The 20,861-nt window shown below is 40.6% G+C and overlaps 8 non-coding genes across 8 annotated transcripts in view; 3 read left to right on the top strand and 5 right to left on the bottom strand.

The window, feature by feature from the left end:
• The window catches only part of Trnat-agu (transfer RNA threonine (anticodon AGU)), a 74-nt gene extending 23 nt beyond the window's left edge, over nucleotides 1-51 (bottom strand). The window contains exon 1 of the tRNA in view: nucleotides 1-51. This exon is cut by the window's left edge and continues 23 nt beyond it. This is a non-coding gene — a tRNA (tRNA-Thr).
• Nucleotides 52-794: 743 nt separating this feature from the next.
• On the top strand, nucleotides 795-868 carry Trnai-aau (transfer RNA isoleucine (anticodon AAU)). The gene has a single exon. It is a non-coding gene; the product is annotated as a tRNA-Ile (tRNA).
• A 689-nt stretch (nucleotides 869-1,557) lies between these two features.
• On the bottom strand, nucleotides 1,558-1,685 carry LOC138828534 (small nucleolar RNA SNORA63). The gene has a single exon (XR_011372282.1). It is a non-coding gene; the product is annotated as a small nucleolar RNA SNORA63 (small nucleolar RNA).
• A 900-nt stretch (nucleotides 1,686-2,585) lies between these two features.
• Trnal-uaa (transfer RNA leucine (anticodon UAA)) lies at nucleotides 2,586-2,668 on the bottom strand. The gene has a single exon. It is a non-coding gene; the product is annotated as a tRNA-Leu (tRNA).
• A 2,163-nt stretch (nucleotides 2,669-4,831) lies between these two features.
• Trnat-agu (transfer RNA threonine (anticodon AGU)) lies at nucleotides 4,832-4,905 on the top strand. Its single transcript has one exon. It is a non-coding gene; the product is annotated as a tRNA-Thr (tRNA).
• A 1,560-nt stretch (nucleotides 4,906-6,465) lies between these two features.
• Nucleotides 6,466-6,538, bottom strand: Trnav-cac (transfer RNA valine (anticodon CAC)). Its single transcript has one exon. It is a non-coding gene; the product is annotated as a tRNA-Val (tRNA).
• Nucleotides 6,539-10,895: 4,357 nt separating this feature from the next.
• Nucleotides 10,896-10,967, top strand: Trnam-cau (transfer RNA methionine (anticodon CAU)). The gene has a single exon. It is a non-coding gene; the product is annotated as a tRNA-Met (tRNA).
• Nucleotides 10,968-15,909: 4,942 nt separating this feature from the next.
• On the bottom strand, nucleotides 15,910-15,981 carry Trnaq-cug (transfer RNA glutamine (anticodon CUG)). Its single transcript has one exon. It is a non-coding gene; the product is annotated as a tRNA-Gln (tRNA).
• Between the last annotated feature and the right edge of the window lie 4,880 nt (nucleotides 15,982-20,861).

Below are 20,861 nucleotides of genomic sequence, written 5' to 3'. Positions count from 1 at the left end.
AGGATCTCCTGTTTACTAGACAGGCGCTTTAACCAGCTAAGCCACGGAGCCGGCTCCAGAAAGGGACTACCGTTATGTATTATTTGAATATAATTTCACAATTTTGTAAATCTGAACAATACTAGAAATTATTCTGTGGCGTGATTTGAAAATAATAGCATGGACACCTCAATCGAAACCGAAGGGAAAAAAAAATAGAGACTAGATTGAAATGGCTGTCTCTCCTTGGAGAGTTGTCACAACGTAGACCACAGACTCATTATAAACTCTAGTGGTCGAGCAAGATCTCTGTAACCCAAAGCGGGGGAAAATGATTGCCCACCACTGCGTTTTAAATAGGCCTGTTCTTCTTCTCTTAGTGTGGATAAGCAGGTGACAAGGATGCAAGTTCCCAGGTTTCCTGGACTCTGCAAAGAGCTGACCTACCCTAAAGGTCTCCAGGAGCGAAAGCAGTCTGCGCCCCTCGCGCAGGGGCCGAATCCCCGGCCTGTGGCAGCACCGTGGATGGTACAATGATGCTGTTGCGGGCTCCAGCTTGGAGCAGATTTGGGTTTGTCTCATCTTCAGGACGTAGATCTTTGTGACTCAGAATTGGAGATTTAAACACAAAAATTATTTCCCCAAGAGATGCAGGTGCTTTTTTGTTTTTTGTTTTGCCAAATCTGGGGTTCCTTTCTGAAAAAAGATAGGATAATAAAGAAATGGAATTAATTGTACATTAGAAAGTCAAGCAAATGTCAAACAATGTTGTTTGAGATTAATTTACATTTCAAAAGAGAGAGGGTGGGCGCCTTGGCCGGTTAGCTCAGTTGGTTAGAGCGTGGTGCTAATAACGCCAAGGTCGCGGGTTCGATCCCCGTACGGGCCAGCTGTAAGTTTTGCAGGTGGAATTTACTTAAGTGCGTTTTTACACCTGTGCATGTGCTTCCCTGACTTGCATAAATTCTCAAAAGATAGCTTTACATCAGTCCATATTCTTCTTGTTCCTCCTTGAGTAAAATACCAAATAATTGCTTTCTCCAAAAACAAAGGATACATTCATTTGACAAACCGTATATATATATAATATAATACATATATAACATGTAATATACTACATATATGTAGTATATTCCATTTATTTAATATATTTATATATTATATGTAATATATTATATTTAGATATATTAATATATAATATAATAATATATACATATAGATGATAAAAAATAGAAGCATATCTATCAAGGCAATATTTATCCAGCTCAGAAGCAATGAATCCGCTGGTCAATATGTAACCAATTTCTAAGTTTCTCCAGAGGATGGCTAAAGGGATCAGTATATTTAGTAGCAGAGAGCACTTTTTAATTTATCAGGTACTTTCTTAGATACATCACATACATTTCAATCCTCACAATCTTTAGTAGGTTATCGTTAAAGAACAAAGAATTATTGGCTCAAAGAGTTAATGGGAAAGCCAGAATCAGAATATGTGATTGTTGAGTCACAAAGTCTATATATTTCAAATCCTATTAAGGATACAATTCTGGTTTTTTTTTTTTTGTTTGTTTTTTAAACATGTATGAGACCAAGTGTCCTGGCTGGTACAGGGGTATAGCAGACAGGTATAGTTAAGAAACAACCTTAATTTGAGCAGGGGGAACAACACAATACTTAGCAGCTTTATGGTAGTCTAAATCCTGCTGTGGTTCCCTTACTTTTAAAGGGAATAGAATTGAGGACACTGGCATTTCGATTAATTGGGGGAAACAGTCAATAATGGTACTAGGATTTCTGGTAGTTGTATGTAGAGTTGTACAGTTGTAAATATACATTCCATATGTTATAAGAAGGAAAATGCAGACAAGTGAAAATATTAAATATAAAATCCAAATCTTTAAATTATTTTGTAAGGAGGATGGGCATTTAAATTTAGATACAAAGCCAGAAGATCAACCTTGGCTACAAGAAAACACTTTTGATGTCTAACATCATGAAGTTTAAAGGCAAATAACAAACCAGGCCCATCTTCTTGCAGTTTATATATATATATATATATATATATATATATATATATATATATATATATATATATAAATTAGCTGAGTCATATTGAATGATCTTCACACAAGTCATAAGAGAAAAATCTGACAACTATGTAGAAAAATTCAGAAGGGATATTTATAAGCAATTCACAGAAAAGAGAATTCAGATGCCTCTTTAACATATAGAAAGATGCACCTGGGAAATACCAAATAAACTACCACAAAGGGACCATTTTCACTTTTCAGACTGGGAAAAATAAAACCAAGAAAACTCATTCTCTACTGGAGAGGAATTAATCAACCCCTCTAAAATGCTAAAGACACAGAAAGCTCTTATAAACTTCATTTATCCAGTACAACCTTTAGTAACAATGAGACTCCAAGCTGGGTCGTTTTCATGTCTTGGGGGCTACAGAGAGCTGCTAGTTTCTTTATGATTTTAATGGCAAATAGCTCATTGGATGAGTTTCTCTTGGAATACTCAAAATGTATTAGCAGGTAATGTTTATGCAAAAAGATAGAGAAATGGAGTATGAGATTTAAGAAAATACAAAACCCATCTACCGAGAGTGGGGTTCGAACCCACGCGGGCACTAGCCCATTGGATCTTAAGTCCAACGCCTTAACCACTCGGCCATCCCGGTACCCCGAGAAACTCATGGGAAAGGATTATTTTATTATATCGGATGCATCTGTGCTGAAACCGCATCCCAGTTTTGTGGAATTTTAAAATACGAGAATGATTATGATAGAGAAAATACTGAAGTACTTCCAGAAAACACTTTCCTCCTTACACGATTACGTCCAGGGTTCTAGAAAATCTTCGTTTTTAAAAAACTTGATTTGAAAAACCAGTGGCGACAGAGAGGATGGGGGCGATGGGGAGTAGAAACTATGGCACCAACATCACCCCTTTATCTGTATTTTACCAAAGGCGTTGGCTATCCTTTGTTGTGGTTGTTGTAGTTGTAGTTGTAGTAACTGTTGTTCAGAGGTCACCTGAACTGGTCCAGACACACTGCAATGTTGGAGGCATCCGGTTTGGGGCCCAGGGGACATTACATTCAAACGAATTGCTGCTGTGGTGAATTCAGACATCTTCAGGCAGTTGACTTTCAAAGATATTTAGCTCAATATGTCCACAAAAGGCAAATATCGTATATACTTTATACACAATATATCAATGTTATTTCTTTTCATGGCATAATCCCTGAGGCCAGGGAGAGAATGACTGGAAAACCCCCAGTCCATCAATTCATGGCACTCTTAAGCATTATAGGAAGAGCCTGTGTTCTCAGGAGCTCAGGTGAGGATAATTTATGGAAAGTAGCTAGAGCTTTACGTAGCCTTAATTTTGGTGCCATGTTAGCTCATGTAAGTTTGCTTTGGCCCCACCCTAACAAAGTTTACAAGCAAGATACAAATGGATCTTCGAACCTGAAACGGACAGGGTTTCTCTAAGCTATGGAAAATTTAAGAGTGCATTGCCGGCAGTATCTCGGAATGGAGAAACAAGTGGGTGCACTTAGTTTGGCTGGGGAGTTCCAAGCAGAATGGTGAAAGTGATTCCTAGCACTTTTTGCTGCATAGAGTGAAATGTGAGAAGAGGGACATAAGGCAAAAGATCTGCTAGATATAAAGAAATCACAATGGGCTCTGTTAGAAAGGAAAACTATTACTCTCAGCTGCTCCAGAGTGAAAATCAAGCCAAAATCAGGAAAAGATTTTTATTATGGAGGCTGAAGCAGGTGGGTTGTTTATGACCAGAAATTTGAAAAAAAGCAAGCCTGGACAACATAGTTAGATTCTGTCTCAGAAAATAAAACAAAATAAGACACATCCACCCACCCCCAATCCAAACAAAAACAAAAACAAACAAAACCAAATCCAAAGAATTGGTGTTCAAAAATTTAATCCAGAATGATATTAGGAATTGTAGTCCAAAAGGTAAGTGACACTGTAAATGTTTTAAAACCCAGAGTGAATTCAGGCAGCCTCTGAACAGAAAAAAAACCCCTAAGGATGCTAAGGACAGATCCCATTGATTAAATAACAGTCCTATAAACCCTTAGGAGTGAGGTCCTGCGACACCCTTCATGGGCAGCCCAGGCTAGGCAAGCGCTTATTTTCAAGAGGTTTTTGAATGTAGCTTTTGTTTAAAAAGAAGTTGGCAAAAATATTCCAAATCTAGATTTTTTGGGGGACATACATTCAATGTTGTAAGCAATCACATCTGTATTGTCACAACAAGAAAGCAGACACAGACGAGGCAGGACTACTAAATGAGTGAAAGTGGCTGCCATATCTGCTCATATGTTGGGGGACAAGTAACTTATGTTACATGTCTGGATATTGAAACTTAGAAGAATCTGAGTTCAAACTCTAATACTATCACCAGAAAATGTATATATGTATATGTATATGTATACACACACACACACACATACACACACGCACTTGCGCATCCAGGATACTCTATCACTCCCTGAAGGAAGAGATAAAACAAGAGCTTAGGCAGAGTAATTTCTAGGTGTGAAGAGATTCAATGATTCTCAACAATATCTCTTCTTGGCCAGAGTTAATAGTCTGATGGTGTCCTTGGGGTATAGAGCAATTTTCTGAAGGTAGATGGACTTTCAGGCTCTGTGGTTGTTTATTCTATAGCAAGAAAATTCTTTTTGTGGTTTTGACTGAGGCCCAGATAAATGTGCTTGTCATAACCCAAAGAAATCATTGAAATACAATTCTTGACAGAGAGGTGGAATTTGGTAAAATAACAAAACTTAACATGAAACTGCAACTTGCATGGCTCTGTGGCTTAGTTGGTTAAAGCGCCTGTCTAGTAAACAGGAGATCCTGGGTTCAAATCCCAGCAGGGCCTTCTTCCTTTCTGTGTTAAACTTTAACTTCTTATTTTAAGCAGATTCTTTACTTGATGAAGGCACATTCAACTGGTTGAAGATTTATACCTAATGGGGCACTTAGACTTGTCTTGATACTTGAGGCACTTTGTACACAATGAGACTGTGTGTAGCTAAAGGGTAGAGTATTTTACTAGGGTGAGTGAAGGAAGCCCTACCACATTCATTTCCTAGGAATTAGTAAACCTCATGTTGGAAATCTATCATATAGATATTTTCCACATTTCCTAAGAAACATACATTTCATGTTGTTGGGTTTATTACAACTCAAAAAGAAGGTAAGAAAAATAAAAGAATGTTATAATACCTATTTTTCTATGTAGGTTTCTAGGGATGTCACTAAATGACCTGACTATAGGAGGAACTGGATGACATCTTAAAGAAAGATACAAATGATTTGTGATCAAACACCAAGACAAAATACAAAAAACTAATAAAATGATGAAGGCAAATAAGGTCTGAATCTCAGATAATTTCTTAGATTAAAGATTAAAAGCCCAAGAGTTGGGCCCTGCTGGCTCATGCCTGTAATCCTAATTACTCAGAAGAATGAGATCTGAGGGTCATAGTTCCAAGCCAGCCCAGGTAGGAATGTTATCTCCAGTTAACCCAATCAGCCCAAAGTAGAGCTGTAGCTCAAGTGATGGATCACCAGTCTTGAGCAAAAAGACAGACAGACACACACACACACACACATACACACACAGAGAATAAAGTTTTAGGTTTTGTCTGCTCTTGCTCTTTTGTTATTCTAGGACAGTATTTTCAAAAAATTACATTCTATCAATGCTTCTCTTCATCCTTACTATTTTGAACAACATTCTTGCCTATGGTATTACTGTCAGCTTCTTGCTTGTTTGTCTCTGTAAGGAATGATTAAATTGTATGAGTGCTTCTTTTATGAATGTTTGGAACACAATTTGTTACATAACATTGGCTACATAATTTGTTCAAAATGAAAATGTCCCTTGTTTAAAGACTAAGAATTTCAAGGCAGCGATAGTAGAAAATCAAATCCTTGCCCTTGATATGGATGGGAGGTAGCAAGCACATGTCCTTGATTATATTTAGGAGTTCAATTATTTGACAAAAGACAGATTTTTTTTAAATATTTGAAAATTAAATCTTCATTGTATAAATAAGATATTATAGGATTAAACAGAAAAATAAGTTTTATATTAGCTCAAAAAGACAGATTTTTAAGACACTTGGAAATGGAAATTAAGTGTATATGAAGGACCCTAGAGGGTTGAAAATTTAAAGTTAACTCTTTCTAAATGGGAATAGTATTTCTTCTCCAATTCCACTTATTTTCTCAAAGAGCTACAAGACCCCGTAAATGGCACCTAGAGTGGGATGCTTCCACTGGGGCAGATCACGCTTTACCATTCTATTCTCCTGTTGTTTGGGGGGTTTTATTGGCTAACAGAGCTCTGTTTTATTTCTAGATCTTTGAATGGACTAGTTCTTTGAAAACTGTCGATGGTAATCATGCATGTTAGGAAGAAAAACACAGAGCTTGTTTCCGCCCGGTTTCGAACCGGGGACCTTTCGCGTGTGAGGCGAACGTGATAACCACTACACTACGGAAACCCTTCTTGCAAGTTTTTGCTCTCTCACGTAGTTCTAATACGTTTTGGGTACATTAGCGTTAGCTCCTGAAACTTTAGGGCCTTGTATTTAGGTATTTTACCCAGCCAATGTTTACAATTACGTTTTTAAATCTGATCAGAGAGCAGCAAGCACCACGGTGAATTTCGGAGCAAGTGGTAGCGCAAAGAACCTCAAGGTCCAGGCGTAGGCTCAGAGTTGAAGCCCCAGGACCAATACACAAAACAAACAAACCCTTCATACTTGTGAAATAATTATTGATTATTACTGAGATTGCTTAAAAAGGAAACTTGCATTTGATTTCCCACCCTCCATTCCTTCCTTCCTTCCTCTCCTTTCTTGTGCCCATACTGAGTGCTACCCCTGAACTTTTGTGCCACTACTTGCTCCAGAGAAAGAAGTCCATGAATCTATTTGCTTCATTAACACCCAACTCAGTCTTCTTAGATTCTTGTCCACCTGCAGCCTGTATCACAGAGAGCTGTTCCATTCTACGGTTGAGTGCTCCGCTGAAGAGTGAGCAGTCACAAAGAAATGACTGAATTCATCAGGACCGCATGTTGCAATCCACGAAAACGGGAAACAAAACAGTAAAGGACACTGGACCTTGCAATTCAGGTTTGGGGCACCACTGGCTGGCTTCTGCCAGCATCAGGTACCCTGGGTCCATTTTACAATGTATTGAGTAGGATACAGGGGCTTAGGTATAGAAAGAGAGATCTTAATTTCCCTGAAATCACAAGCACTAATCATGTGCTATAATATTACTCAAGTCATAAGTAACTTCTTTATCTTAAGAAGCAGGTGTAAGCAGTAAATGACTGATAGTTTGCATAGATTTTTGTCTATTCCTAAGTTTCCAGAAAGTTTGGTGTGGAATTAGCTAGCCTTCACTCAGGATACAAATCTGAATTCCCATCAAGCCAGAACTGATCGACCTTTCCAGTAAACTCAGCGTTCTGGGAGTTCATGTTGGGAGGAGGCATTCCATCCTCCCAAATACTTTTGGGTCTCACAGCTTGGACTTTGGGGGCTCTCAAAACCAGATTTTCCAAAAATACATCGAAGGACCATGGGAGCCTCAGTGTTGCTCCGGCTCCTCATGTCGTGTTCTCTGCCACCATCTTCTAACCAAATAGCAATGGTGTGCATCTTGAGTTCACATGCATTTTAAAATGACTGTGGATTTGGTCTTATCACTCTTTTGTTCCTATGTATGGAATAAAAAATTTCCTCTTTCTAAGGTCTCCTCTTCTACTGGATACTCCCTAGATAGCTCTGGGTGACCTGATTTCTCCTTCTTGTTGCTTTCATTTCTTAGAATATTGTAAAGTGCACTAGGGGTTAACTTTCTGATCTAGGTGAGAGTTATCCCAGGCAGATTCAGCTTTGTTACTGTCTCCCCTCAGAAGCAAGATGTCCTTCAGAATGTTTGACCATGAGCCTTTTTGTTTCTGAGGTCTATAAACAGGTGTGTGTTTCCTTTCTGAGTCCCTTTGCTATGGTAGTTTTCTTGAGTCTTAGGGGACCAGCTCTCAAGATGATTCTTAAGCATTGGCTGTTCTTGTTGCCCATCTTTAAGTAACAAAATTTGCTTCATATAAATTGTGGCATGTCTTCTGTTTCACTGTCTTCTATTTTAGGCAATTGGTTAAACTATTGCCCAGAATGCAGTGGGAGGAAATGTTCAGACTCCTATTCTGGGAGGTTGGCTTACTGATGATCACCACAAATTGGGAGTCCTCCCTTGGGACTGGTACTTGTTGAACATGAAATTGGTGCAGTGAGCTGGGTCTGATAGAATAATGGCTGACGGGGAAAGAGAGAAGGGTGATACACCCCAGTATTTATCCCTAGGAGAAGATAATCTATAGTCTGAGGCAGAATGTGACATTCCACATCTGTGGTGCAAGTGGAGCATGTTCAGTGGATACTCTGTCTGCCCTGGCATGCTTATTGAGCCTGGTGAAGGAGAGCTTTCTAAATGAATCTTAAGCTTCTGTTGTCCCTTGTTGCCTATCTGGAAATAATAACTGTGCTGTGTGTAATTTCTTAGTATGTGAGTGTATTCTATCATGGACTAGGGCAGTTGGTCAAGGTACTGCAAGATTGCTTTTGTTCCTGGTGTGGGGGGGTGGGCGGGGCCGGGAGGGCATGCTGATACTTGCCAATGACCTCTGCTTAATGAATAGAAATCAGTAGCCTCTGATGTTCATGTTGTTTGTTATCTTGATATTTAAGTTTCTTGAAAGGGAAGAAACTAGGCATGAAAGGCACATCAGATATGTGGGTCTAGGTATGGAGAAAGGCTTGTGAGGAAGGAGGGAGAAGGTGGTCATCTGCAAGCCAAGGAGGAAAGGTTTTGGGAGAAACCCAGGTTGTGACTCTTGAATCCTGAGCTTTTAGCCTGTAAGACAGAAAATAAGCTTCATCACAGTCTATATGATAGTTTGTAGTGCAAGCCTGAATAAATGAATGCAAGTGTCTTAAGCATACAGGTGAGACTGATATTTTGTTTTATAAGCTGCTGGTCCCCATGTAAATGGAGGAAAGGGATGTATGGAGCAAAGATAGAGAAATGTCCAATTGGTGTTCTCACTAGGAATCTTTGCTGTTGGTAGGATGGGAACATATGCCCTGGCTTCAAATCTGGATCTGAGAAACTGATGTTTCCCTCTCTGCCTGCTGTACCCTCAATTGCCACTCCTCCATGCCAGAATTGGCCCATTTCTTTGCCACTTCCCTTGTGAGAAATGTCCCAGGACACAAGAATTTTTCTTCCTAACCCTAGGCTGGGGTCCTAGCTCAAGCAGTAGACAGCTTGAATCAGGAGGACCTAGGTTCAATCCCTCGTACCATAAACAAAGAAAAAAACATTATTTCTTCATTTTGCTCATTTATTTATTAGTAAATTTCCCTTATTGTTGTTTTAGAGGTGCTGTAGAACAGGGTTACATTTACGTAGTCAGGTAATAAGTACATTATCTTTCACACAGTATCATCTGTTCCCTCACTCTCTGCTCATTTATTTATGTCTGTAAGTACTGGCTTCTCCTGAAGTAATTAATTCCTTTAAAATTCATCCTTAATCTTTCCTTCAAAGGGTTTGCTCCTTTAGCTTTTAGAAATTAGGTAGCATCCTGACAAATGTGGACATGGACAGGTGAAGAATCTCAGGTGTGCTCCAGTGTCTTCACCTATAAAACCAAAGGAACCTCATTACAATGACTAGACATGAGCAGTTGCTGAGGTAACCTCTGGGTATCATGTGACAAGCACCTTGCGTCTTCCTCTCCCTTCCTCACTGATTTTTCAGTAAAGAGGCCCAAGCACCACAGCACCTAGATCCTTGAAAGAAAAACAACAAACCCTCATGGAGAGGAAGAGAGAGATTCTGGAATTTTTATCCAAATCTTATCTTATGACAGGTTGGGTTCTGGTACCTGGTGGAGGCAACTAACAGAACGAGAAACTGAGTGAAAAATTCAGGAGGAGGTAATAAATTTCATATATCTATATATCGTCCTATCTATCTCCTTATCTATTTATCTGTCTGTCTGTCTATTCTAAGTGGTAGTTACTTCTATGTTATAAAATGGTTCACATTAAGGACTACTAAGATACTAAGGTCCCATGTCTACCTGGTGGGATCTGGTTCAGTTTTGCTCAGGAACCATCTTGTCCACCTGAACCATTTCCAGTAACTTTTCTCATGCTCTTCTTCTGTAACTTCTTCCTAATATAATTGCCTTAGTGTCTCTCAGGTTTTGGGCAGAAAAAATAAGAAAATCCAAATGGAATTGCTGGTATGTTCATGACCACCAACCCCATGCTTATCCTGGGACTGGAAAAATAAGATTTTAATGAAAACAAAGAAAGACTGAAAAGACAGGAAGTAGAAGTTTGGGCAAGAGGAAAGCTATGAAATAGTAGAGGATAAAGTGTCAGAGGTCTCTGCGTAGGCCATTGGTCTGAGACAACCCATTTGGGCTGTGAAAGCTGCTGACAGGACTACAAATGAGCCCTTTTCTTGAGGGCAGGGATTTGCTAATTCACTCCTCCCTAAACACAGTGTCTCACTTTGTACCTTCCTATTTTCTTTCCAAGCTTGGGTTTCTAAAGACCTGGTTGGATTTACCCTGGAAGAGATGTCACACTTTGAATCATCTTTGATAGAGTGGAAAGTTCAGCTTGTTCAGGAGGACAGAATCTTCTGGTTCATGCAAGAGAAATAAATGAGAACAAAAACAATAACAAAATTAGAGTTAAGTACAAAAATTTGCTGTGTCGAAATGGGTATTTCCATGATAAGGCAGTAAAGCAGCCTGTATGTACTGCCAGCAGAGTGGCGCAGCGGAAGCGTGCTGGGCCCATAACCCAGAGGTCGATGGATCGAAACCATCCTCTGCTATCCCTTTTCTCAAACACAACTTCCCCAGTCTATTTGACTTCCAAAATGGAAAGCAATAGAATCTTTGGAGGCTGTATCTCATATTTAAAAATGTGAATGAAAATTTCAGGTTCTTCAAATGTTCACCTAACTCCCTTTTTAGTCATTTTAACATTTTTATTTTCTTCATATATTCACCTAACTCCCTTTTTAATCATTTTAAAGTGAAGTTAATCCTATTTGGGAAGAGAAAGTGACACATTGTACATTTTCCTCCAACAAATTACCATGTATCTTCTAGTAAATAGAATATATACTGTGATTGTGTAGTTTCTTTCATCTACAGAAAAAGCATTACTGAGTTTTTGCTCAGGAATTGGTTACTGTGAATCAATGCTAAATTGCCAATTTACTTTTGTGGAATTCTGCTTCTTTTGCCCCTTTGTTTATTCCTATATGTGAGATCAAGTCAACAGTGACTTCACTAGTCATGTAGTGAATTTTCTAGCTTAATCTATGTTATAACAACCTTAGAAGGCACCTTTTGTATCTTCTTTCCTCCCTATTTACACAAACTAGATTCCTGGGAATGTCATAAGAAAAATCAAACAAATAGTAGAAACCATTGGAATATATTAAATAAAACTTTGCATTACAATTTCACAGACAAACTCAGAAAACAAACACATAAACAGAACTCTTATTGATGTACTTGCCAAAAAAAAAAAAAAATGGAGAGAAAACTGTTAGTTGAAAATAAAAAAGGGATCAGGGGAAAATATAGCCAGAATGCTCATTGTACTGTAGTATCCCAGCTCCCGGAGCCTATGGGACTTGAACCCACAATCAGTGAAAGGAGTCACCAGTACTCAGGCTGGCTAGAAGCTTTTCACTGAGCCATGTGGTGTCTGTCCCCAGCACGCCGAGCTGGAGAACAGCCCCATTTGCTTTTCATGAGGGATTTTTATAGGAAGGGATTTCACATAAGTAATGTTTACCAAAGCAAGCAAGCAGGGTTACAGAAGCAAAACATAGCCTTGAGTGACAAGAGCATAGGCAAAACATAATGTTGACTTAGCATGATCGATACTATCAATGCTATTGACATTATTACAAAAAGTCAAAATATATCCTTGACTTACAGAAGTCAAAACATAACCTTGGGAAGGGGTAGTATATTTTAAATCTCAAAACATTAGAAACTTGTTCGCATGGTTCTCAAAAAATTAGAACCTCATTCCCATGGTTGGGGGTGCACTGAAATTTTCTTTACAGAAATGATTTTTTTTTCTTTTTGGTTAGTTGTGGGGCTTGAACTCTGTGCCTGGGCAAGCACTCTACCACTTTAGCCACAGCATACTTCCAGTTTTCTAATTGGAGGTAAGAGTTTCACAGACTTTCTGCCCACGCTGGCTTTAAACTGCAATCCTCAGATCTCAGCCTCCTAAGTAGCTACCTGTGACCAGCTTACAGAAATGATTTTTATATAAGCTCCTGACTAACACAGCAACTTAGCACAGCTAGTGATAAGCCTCAAAGTTGTCAGTGGCCTTCAACAAAGTTTGTGGTAAACAGCAAAACTGCCAGCCTGGGAAGCTTGAGAGAGGGAGCGATTTTTGCTTTTTTAGCAAGGACATTTCTGATTTCACATTTTTGTTCCCATAGATATCCTTCTTTTCCAAGGGAAAGGGGCTCATGGGAGACAGTAAGTTTCCTGCACCAGGAGGAACTGAGGCTAGACAATAGAAGGAGATCCTTGAAATCAATAATGGTTTACAACTTATTTGCTCACCTCCTAACAGTGTTTAAACTAACTGTAAATGCCCATAACTATGAGAGTGCTTGAATAAACTGTGACATAAGCTCAAAGGTGAAATATTATATAGGTACAAAATTTCCAGAAGGTAATATCAAGTGAAAAAAAAAAAAAGGAAATCAGAAAAGCATGCACTCATCTGTTTTTCTTTCTGAAAAGAAATTGTGGCAAGGATAAAGCAAAAAACCTTAAAACAGTTTGCCTTACAAGGTGGCAGTGTTTTCAGAGGAAAGGAGTAAAATGGATATGGGAACAATAGTTTTCTGAGCACATTGTTTTGGTATATCTTTTGAAAACATGCAAATGTTCATCTTTGAAAGAAACTATCCAATCAACCAAACCTAGGATTGAAAACAGAAGCAAAAGAATTCAATTCTGTTCCATATCATGACTTCCTGCAAAGGTAAAGAACATGACTGTCACTGGACGCAAGTGAGGGTTAGTGAACTTTCCCTTTCAATGTAGGAACTCTTCACTTAGGGTCCTTGACTCTGATCACAGAATAAGTATTTCTGGATAAGTCATGATAGTAAGAAAACTCAGCAGAGCTTTATTGAATAAATATGTGAGCAGGCAAGCAGACAGACAAACAGCAGACAGACAACCAGAAGGGCAGAGGCACATTGGGAGTGTGGGTGCTCTTACAGGAAGATAGAAAGAGATACACAGCCCTTTGCTGTTAGGGATATTTATATGGTAAAGGCAGGGGGTCTGACTTTAGAGCAGATAGGTTTTTACTTTTGCTCTTATCACTCCTGGTGTTATATTCTGAGTTCCTGGGTGTTTGGGCGGCATTTCTTCCAGGTAAGAATGCATCATGCCATAAAACAGATCCTTATCCTTGAGATAAGAAGGTGCCCTGTTGTCTGCATTTGAGTAGAAGCTTGCTTAAATTTTGAGGAAGCTTTTTCTCAGGAAGGCACACATCCTGTCAGATAAATGTTAATTCTTTGAAGCAAAGACAGTGCTTCTGTGCTTCTAAATCACATGTTTCTGAGTTGCCTTTACCACGCCTCATTTTCCCCTAGTCTATCCGTTTTCATTTCCCTTAAAATGACTTTAAGATTAATAGTACACGACAGGGTATCTCCTGTGTTTGCTGTAAGCTTTCCATACCTCATTTCCCCTAGTCTGTCCATCTTCATTTCCTGAAATGATGTGGATCCCTTATTTTAAGGGAAGTAGATGAACAAACTTTAAGCTTGAGTTCCTGGTAGCTATTTACCATGCTCCATGTTCCTTTAGGCTACCCTCCCTCATGACTAGTGAGTAGAGCATCTGACTGAACTCATGGCAAGTGGTAGGATGGAACTTGGTTGAGAATAGCAACCTAAGTCTTTAATTCTTTCTTGGTAATAGGTGGGCAAAGTGATTCTGAAACCAGTGAAGGGGTATAAGGTTTGGGTGTGAACTCACGAGTTCTAAAATGTTTAAACAAGTATATAGAAATGTGTAAATGTACACACACTGCATTAAGTATCCACATGTGCATGCTTATGCATGCACATACACTTCCTTGTCTGTTCATTAAAGAGACCAAGAAATAGATATCCTAGAATCAACCTTAAGACTTCCCTCTTTCTCCCTTCTCACAGATATTGGCCTCTACATGCTATTTCCCCCACTAAAAGGAATCAGCATGTCTAACTAAATTACTTGAAGGCTGGGCCAGTAGAGATAAGTCAACCCTGAGCAATTTATTATGCTAGGAAGAAAATAAACAAAGCAGTGTCATGTTAAAGAACTCAGAAGGACAGTTTGCAAGGGTTCCTCCCACTTAAACAGGTTAATTTTAATACCCATATATTAAGGGCAATACTGAATTTATAAGCCATTAAAGCGATTGACAAAAAAAATTAAAAAAGATCCATGATCATGAATAGATAATGAAGAATAGGATGGCTCTTAGCTGGTAAATAGGAGGAAGCATCTTGCATTGCTTTTTACACTATTATACTGCATGTTCACTCCGTTCTTACAATTGTCTTCCAAGCCCAGGCATAGTGAACTTCTCATCTGCCCAAACTCATTCTCATTTTCTACTACTTCTCAGTCTTTCCTCAGTCCTCATGATATGATGGGAGTGCTTTTTCTTATTACTTCAGCGTTTTAATCAGGAACTGTCTTTAAGCGAATTTAATCTCTTAGCATCTTTATGAATCATACATTTTCTGGGGCTGGGAAGGTGGCTCAGTGGTAGAGCACTTGCCTTGCATGCCCTGGGTTTGATTCCTCAGCACTACATAAGAAAAAAGCCGGAAGTAGCCCATGAGCTGATGAGCTGAGGGATAGCGCCCACGTCCAGAGTTCAGGCCCCACAACTGGACCCCCCCCCAAAAAAAAAGAAAGAGTGAATCATACATTTTCTGTGCTCTTACTTAAAAAAAAATAGTCTTCTAAAAATAATTTTTCACAAATGTTAGTCATTTCTCCAAAATGTAATTGCCAACATACAGCAAAATCTAAACGGTGGAAGATTTAAACTCTCAATGAGTTGTGTTCACAGGAGCCTAAAGACTAACAATTTGATGTGAAGTAGAATCCATAGCTTTATTTAAAAACTGAAAAATAGCCGGGCACCCAGGGCTCACACCTGTAATCATAACTAATCTGGAGGCTGAGATCTGAGGATCCTGGCATAAAAGTCCCTGTGAGACTCATCTCCAAAACCAGTGGTAGAGTGGTAGCTCAAAGTGGTAGAGTGCTAGCCTTGAGCAAAAAGAGCTCAGGGACAGCACTCAGGCCCACACCTGAACTGAATAGTGTTTGGGAATCCTTTCTTTTCTCTTCTGAAGAGAAAAACTTCTATTATATATTTGCCATGGAATTTTCATGTTTATGCTTGAAGGCTGTGACCGCTCTGAAACAGAAAAATGTTTTAAGAATTTAGTCATCATTACCAGTACCTTCTGTATTTTCAATGCTTTTCTTTGGGTTTAAGGTATCTTTAAACTTTATAGTGGTATGTAAACAACTACAAGTAAGGATGTGATTTGTGGTACTTATATAACATAAAAAAACAAACGTTTAGTTGGAAATTGATCACTTAGTGAATGAGATATCTTTCATTCTCTACTTCCTATCTGGCTCCCATGTCTCCAAATAATTTCTCCTGACTGAAAATTGAATCCTGAAAAGAACAACCACAGGTCCCACCGAGACTTGAACTCGGATCACTGGATTCAGAGTCCAGAGTGCTGACCATTACACCATGGGGCCACTGGCTAATATCTTGCCTTCAATATAAACTTTGTAGCGAACATCTTCTTTCAAACTTTCCCAAGTTGATTGTCTGCAAGGTCAACACGCCAAGCATTCTCCTTTTCCTCTCTAGGAGTAAGTCTGGCTGCCTGTATCTAACCTCGTTCAACAACTGCTAATTTAGAAAAGTGAGGACCCCTCCTTCCACCCCCACATTGCTCTCGCGGTTCAAGAACTTAGTGCCACACACCTTCGTGCCCCATACCTTCCCCCTCCTATCCCCCCTCCCCCCCACAGCCTCCGGGCCTCTGTTTTTTCACTGGGAAAGAGAATTCTAAACCAAAGCGGGCGGCCACGGCTAGCCGGGGGTCGTGATGGCTTTCAGCAGCCCTGTGAGATGCGGGCTGTTACCTCTAACAGGTGAGGGACCCGCGGGAGGCAAGGGGCTTTTCACTCTTGTTCGTCATCGGATCTTTTTGTTGTTACAAGAAATCAACTTCTGGGCGCCAGGAGCTTTGGAGGACACATAGAGATTTTTGTTTTTTTAAATTGAAGCCACAGGAAAGACAGTGTTTACGCAATACAGAAACACGTATGCTTGGACCACGGGGTTCGGGGACCCCCGAAGACCTGACAGCCCGACGGAGGGGCCAGGAGGTGGGGAATGGGGCCTCCCTGCCACCGGTCCACCCCTGGCCTCTCCCTTTCATCCTGAGGAAGTGTGGGGAGAGATTCCTAAAGGTCCAAAGTTCCCAACCCCGCCTCACTTTTGAGGCCCACTCCCACTCGGCTTCGGAGAGGGACTTTGTGGGTGCGGTCAGCCGCATCCCCTTTCCAGGGCCCAGCTCTTGGCCTTCTGTGTCAAGGTGGCCTTCGAATTTCTCAACCCTTTCCTGGTCTTACAGCTCGGCTCCAGAATTTACATTGTTATTTGAGACAGCACGGCTCTCACTCCTGCTTGGGCTAATAAACGATGAATGAAAAGGGACAAACCCTGGAAGAGACAGGGAGCCAATAGGAGGACCCCTGAGACAGAAGCTATTCGACCCAAAAAGGGCCACAGCCAAGACAGCCATCCTAGAGGGACCGAGTCATTAGTAATTTTTGACTTGCTCAATTCCGTTTTGAGCTGCTCTGATTGGTTCTGAATGTTTTGAGAATTGTTAGTTGTATTAAAACAACACAATCCTTCAAATTGTTCACATCCTAAATGATTTTTCACTAGCAAATAATCTATGGCAGCTTGATTTTGTAAAAGTTAACATCTTTATTTCCTGATTTCTTCCAAAATTATAGGTGGAACATTTGTTACAAAGAAAAACCAGCTGATTAAGTAGTAACAAATCGTCTTGTTTCAGAACAGTTACTAAGATTGTTCACACAACAGGAAACATAAACATTTATAATGTACAAGGTCCATAGTTAACTCATTCTCCAAGATTTCATCTTGCTAATTTCACACTGGGTTAGGTTTTTGTACCCTTCCCTACGGACAGCAAGTCTGACTAAATTTTGTGATGGGATATATTGTAAAGAAGGGTTTTTCTTGATACAAAAGAAGTGTTGCTGTGACTGGGACAAGGGGAAACCGGGCTGGAAAACTGAGGTTTTGGGGAACCAGGTGACCTGATGTGATTCCTGCTACCAGGTCCCAAGATCTCCTTAACAAGAGTTTTTACTGAGTTTAGAACAGGGGGAGGGGCAACTACAGATAAATGGAGACAATAGGGTATCTTGTGGTTAGACATTCATAAGGTATAATTTGTATACCTAGAAATAACCGACTTTTTGCCAGCTGCCAGGGGCTCATGCTTGTAATCCTAGCTACTCAGGAGACTGAGATCTGAGGATTGAGGTTCAAAGGCAAGAGAGTCTGTGAGACTGATCTCACAGAAAACTGGAAGTGGCACTGTGGCTCAAGTGCTAGCACACTATACTTGAACTGAAGAGCTCAGGGACAGTACCCAGGCCTGGTGTTTAAGACCCATGATAATTGACTCCTTTGTTAGGGAGCAAAAAAATTCCTTCCATAAAACAGACATCCATCTTATCTCCAAGGCTTTAAGTGTACAGTGTAGTAACTTTTATGTTAGCCTCAACCATTTGACCTTACTTGGGCTCAGCCCTCAGCATTCCAAGGGCATTTCAAGATGACATTTCAAGCTCTTGAATGACATTCCAAGCTCTTGAATCCTTTCAGGCCTCACAGCTCAGTGTCAGAGGCCTGTATGGTATTATTAATGGCCAACTGAAATCATGTTTGAAGAACTGGTAAATTCGGACTCAGGGGCCCAATGCAGTGTGACATTTTTCCCCCCATAAGAAAGAACATTGTCTTTAGAGTAACTTTTCTGTCTTTTAGACCAATTATATTCTCCTTCATTCTCGGTGGAGAATACCGAACTGGATATTAGACTGATCATGTTTATCAAGGGCCCCTCAAGACTTTTTTTTTTTTTTTTTTGGTCGGTTGTGGGGCTTGAACTCTGGGCTTGGGTGCTGTCCCTCAGCTCTTCAGCTCAAGGCAAGCGCTCTACCACTTGAGCTACAGCGCCACTTCCGGTTTTCTGGTGGTTTATTGGAGATAGGAGTCTCACGGTCTCTCCTGCCCGGGCTGGCTTTGAACCGCCATCCTCAGATCTCAGCCTCCTGAGTAGCTAGGATTACAGGCGTGAGCCACCAGCGCCCGGCTCCCTCAAGACTTTTTTGACCAAATATTTCAACTCAGTCTTTATACCCATGGAACAGGTCCTACTTTTGAATTGTTACCTATCACAGTACAATTTAAGTACAATGGTTTACCCATAATTGGAATCCCCCAAGCAGAGGCTTGCAGTGTGTAGGAGGAACTACAAGGTGCCATCATCATTACAAAACAAAGATACTGCATTCTTTTTTTTCTTTTTTTTTTTGCCCGTCGTGGACCTGAACTCTGGGCCTAGGCGCTGTCTCTCAGCTCTTCAGCTCAAGGCAAGCGCTCTACCACTTGAGTCACAGCGCCACTTCTGGCTTTTTCTGTTTATGTGGTGCTGAGGAATTGAACCCAGGGCCTCATGCATGCAAGGCAAGCACTCTACCACTGAGCCACCTTCCCAGCCCACTGCATTAATTTTTTGTCTATTGTCCTTTAAACATCTCTTTTTGCCGGTCCAAGGGCTTGAACTCCTCAGGGATTGGGCACTGTCCCTGAGCCTCTTTGTGTATAAGACTATTGCTGTACCACTTAAGCCACAGTGCCACTTCCAGCTTTTTTGAGTAGTTTATTGGAGACGCGTCTCATGGGGACTTTTCTGCCCGGGCCGGCTTTGAACCACAATCCTCAGATCTCAGCCTCCTGAGTAGCTAGGATTACAGGTGTGTGCCACTGGTGCCAGGCTTCCTTTAGACATCCTTTGCCTTCTTGAGAAAGCTTCTTCATCTGACCCCAGGTGGGAATGGTCCCTGTTCTGTTGTGCTGTTCGTCCAGGGCCTTCAGTCACCTTCATCTTCTTCAAGGATTCCTCCAGAGGTTCCTTGATGTTGGATGATCTTTTCTTCATTCCTGAGTTTTAGTTTTTGGCCTGGTAGCCAGACGTCTGCATAATCTGTGGAGACACAAGCACAACCATGGCCCTGTACTTTGACAGTTCCGGATTTCCAGTTATTGTCATCCCTCCATCATATAAGCTGACATGAGGACTGCATTTTTTTTCCCCAGATCCTTCTGATGTTTATCTGCTGCTGAAGTATTGGATGGAAAAGTCACATTGTCAAAATTAAGGGTATATAATGCCATTACTTTTTGTTTTTTGGGTGTCCAGTGACCTGGTTATTTCATTCCACAATGGCTTGTCCTTGAGGATTACATGGGATTCCTGTAAAACGTTTGATGAACCATTTATTTAAGAAAGTTTACAACTTATTGCTAGTATAGGCAGGGGCATTGTCCCTTTTAATAGTAGAGGGAACACCTATGATCAACAAACTCATTGCCCTGGGACAAAGTCTGGGCACTTGGGAATGAGTTCTAGTAAGATTAAAGAAACCCTTGAGCAGCTGGATGACTGCTATTAGTTCATTCTGCTGGGCAGACTCCTAAGGGGAGTTTATTAGTGGAACAATATGCCTTCCTCTTTTTGTTTGTCAGTAAAATAAAGAGGTGCTTTTGAAAGAGGATAGCTTTTAACAATTAATTGCAAATACTGACTAGGCTCCAAGCAGATTTTAGCCAAGCTTTCCCAGTCCTGGGGAATCAGGTTTAGCCTCTACCACTCCCATAGGATGCCCATAGTGTAAGGGGAGGTAGCTCCATAGGTGGAGATAGCTTGTCTCAGCTCCCAAAGTGTGTTCTAAGGCAGTGTAGCATACTCAGCATGGGAACCGCCTCTGGCACCACAGAAGGCACATCAATACAAGCCTTCAATTCCCTTTGTCTTTTGAGCAAGGGAACTCATCTGACCCAAGACGGGAGGAACAGACAACAGCAAAGGAGGGGACTGAGAGGCCTGAGAATGGTTAAACTCCTCATACCTGCAGGCAGACTCCTCCTCACTCTCCCAGGCTTCACATTTTTAATGTTCTTTGTCACAAGACCGAGAGTCTCCATCCTTATCCTGGTTCTACACGGGAGCTTCCCAAACAGACCCACACTCTGATGGTGGAGGAGTTTGAGAAGGCTGCACCACCACTGTAATTAAATGGCATAAAACCCAAATTTTACATGGGATTTTCCCCTGGCTGCCAGCTCTTTCAAAGGCCCTGACCACCTCCTTCCACTGCTGCGTTTGCAGCATTCCCTGTTGAGACAACAGGCAACAATATTTCTCCATATAACAGGCTAGATCCTCAAAATCTCTTCTCTTTACTTTTACTCCTGACACTGCCAGCAGCATCTTTATCAGCTCAAAATTCTTAGCCCT

The sequence above is a fragment of the Dipodomys merriami genome, unplaced genomic scaffold (genome assembly GCF_024711535.1).
Source record: "Dipodomys merriami isolate MVZ:Mamm:240054 unplaced genomic scaffold, mDipMer1.0.p SCAF_16, whole genome shotgun sequence".
NCBI lineage: Eukaryota > Metazoa > Chordata > Mammalia > Rodentia > Heteromyidae > Dipodomys > Dipodomys merriami.
This window is presented reverse-complemented; position numbering and strand designations above follow the sequence as displayed.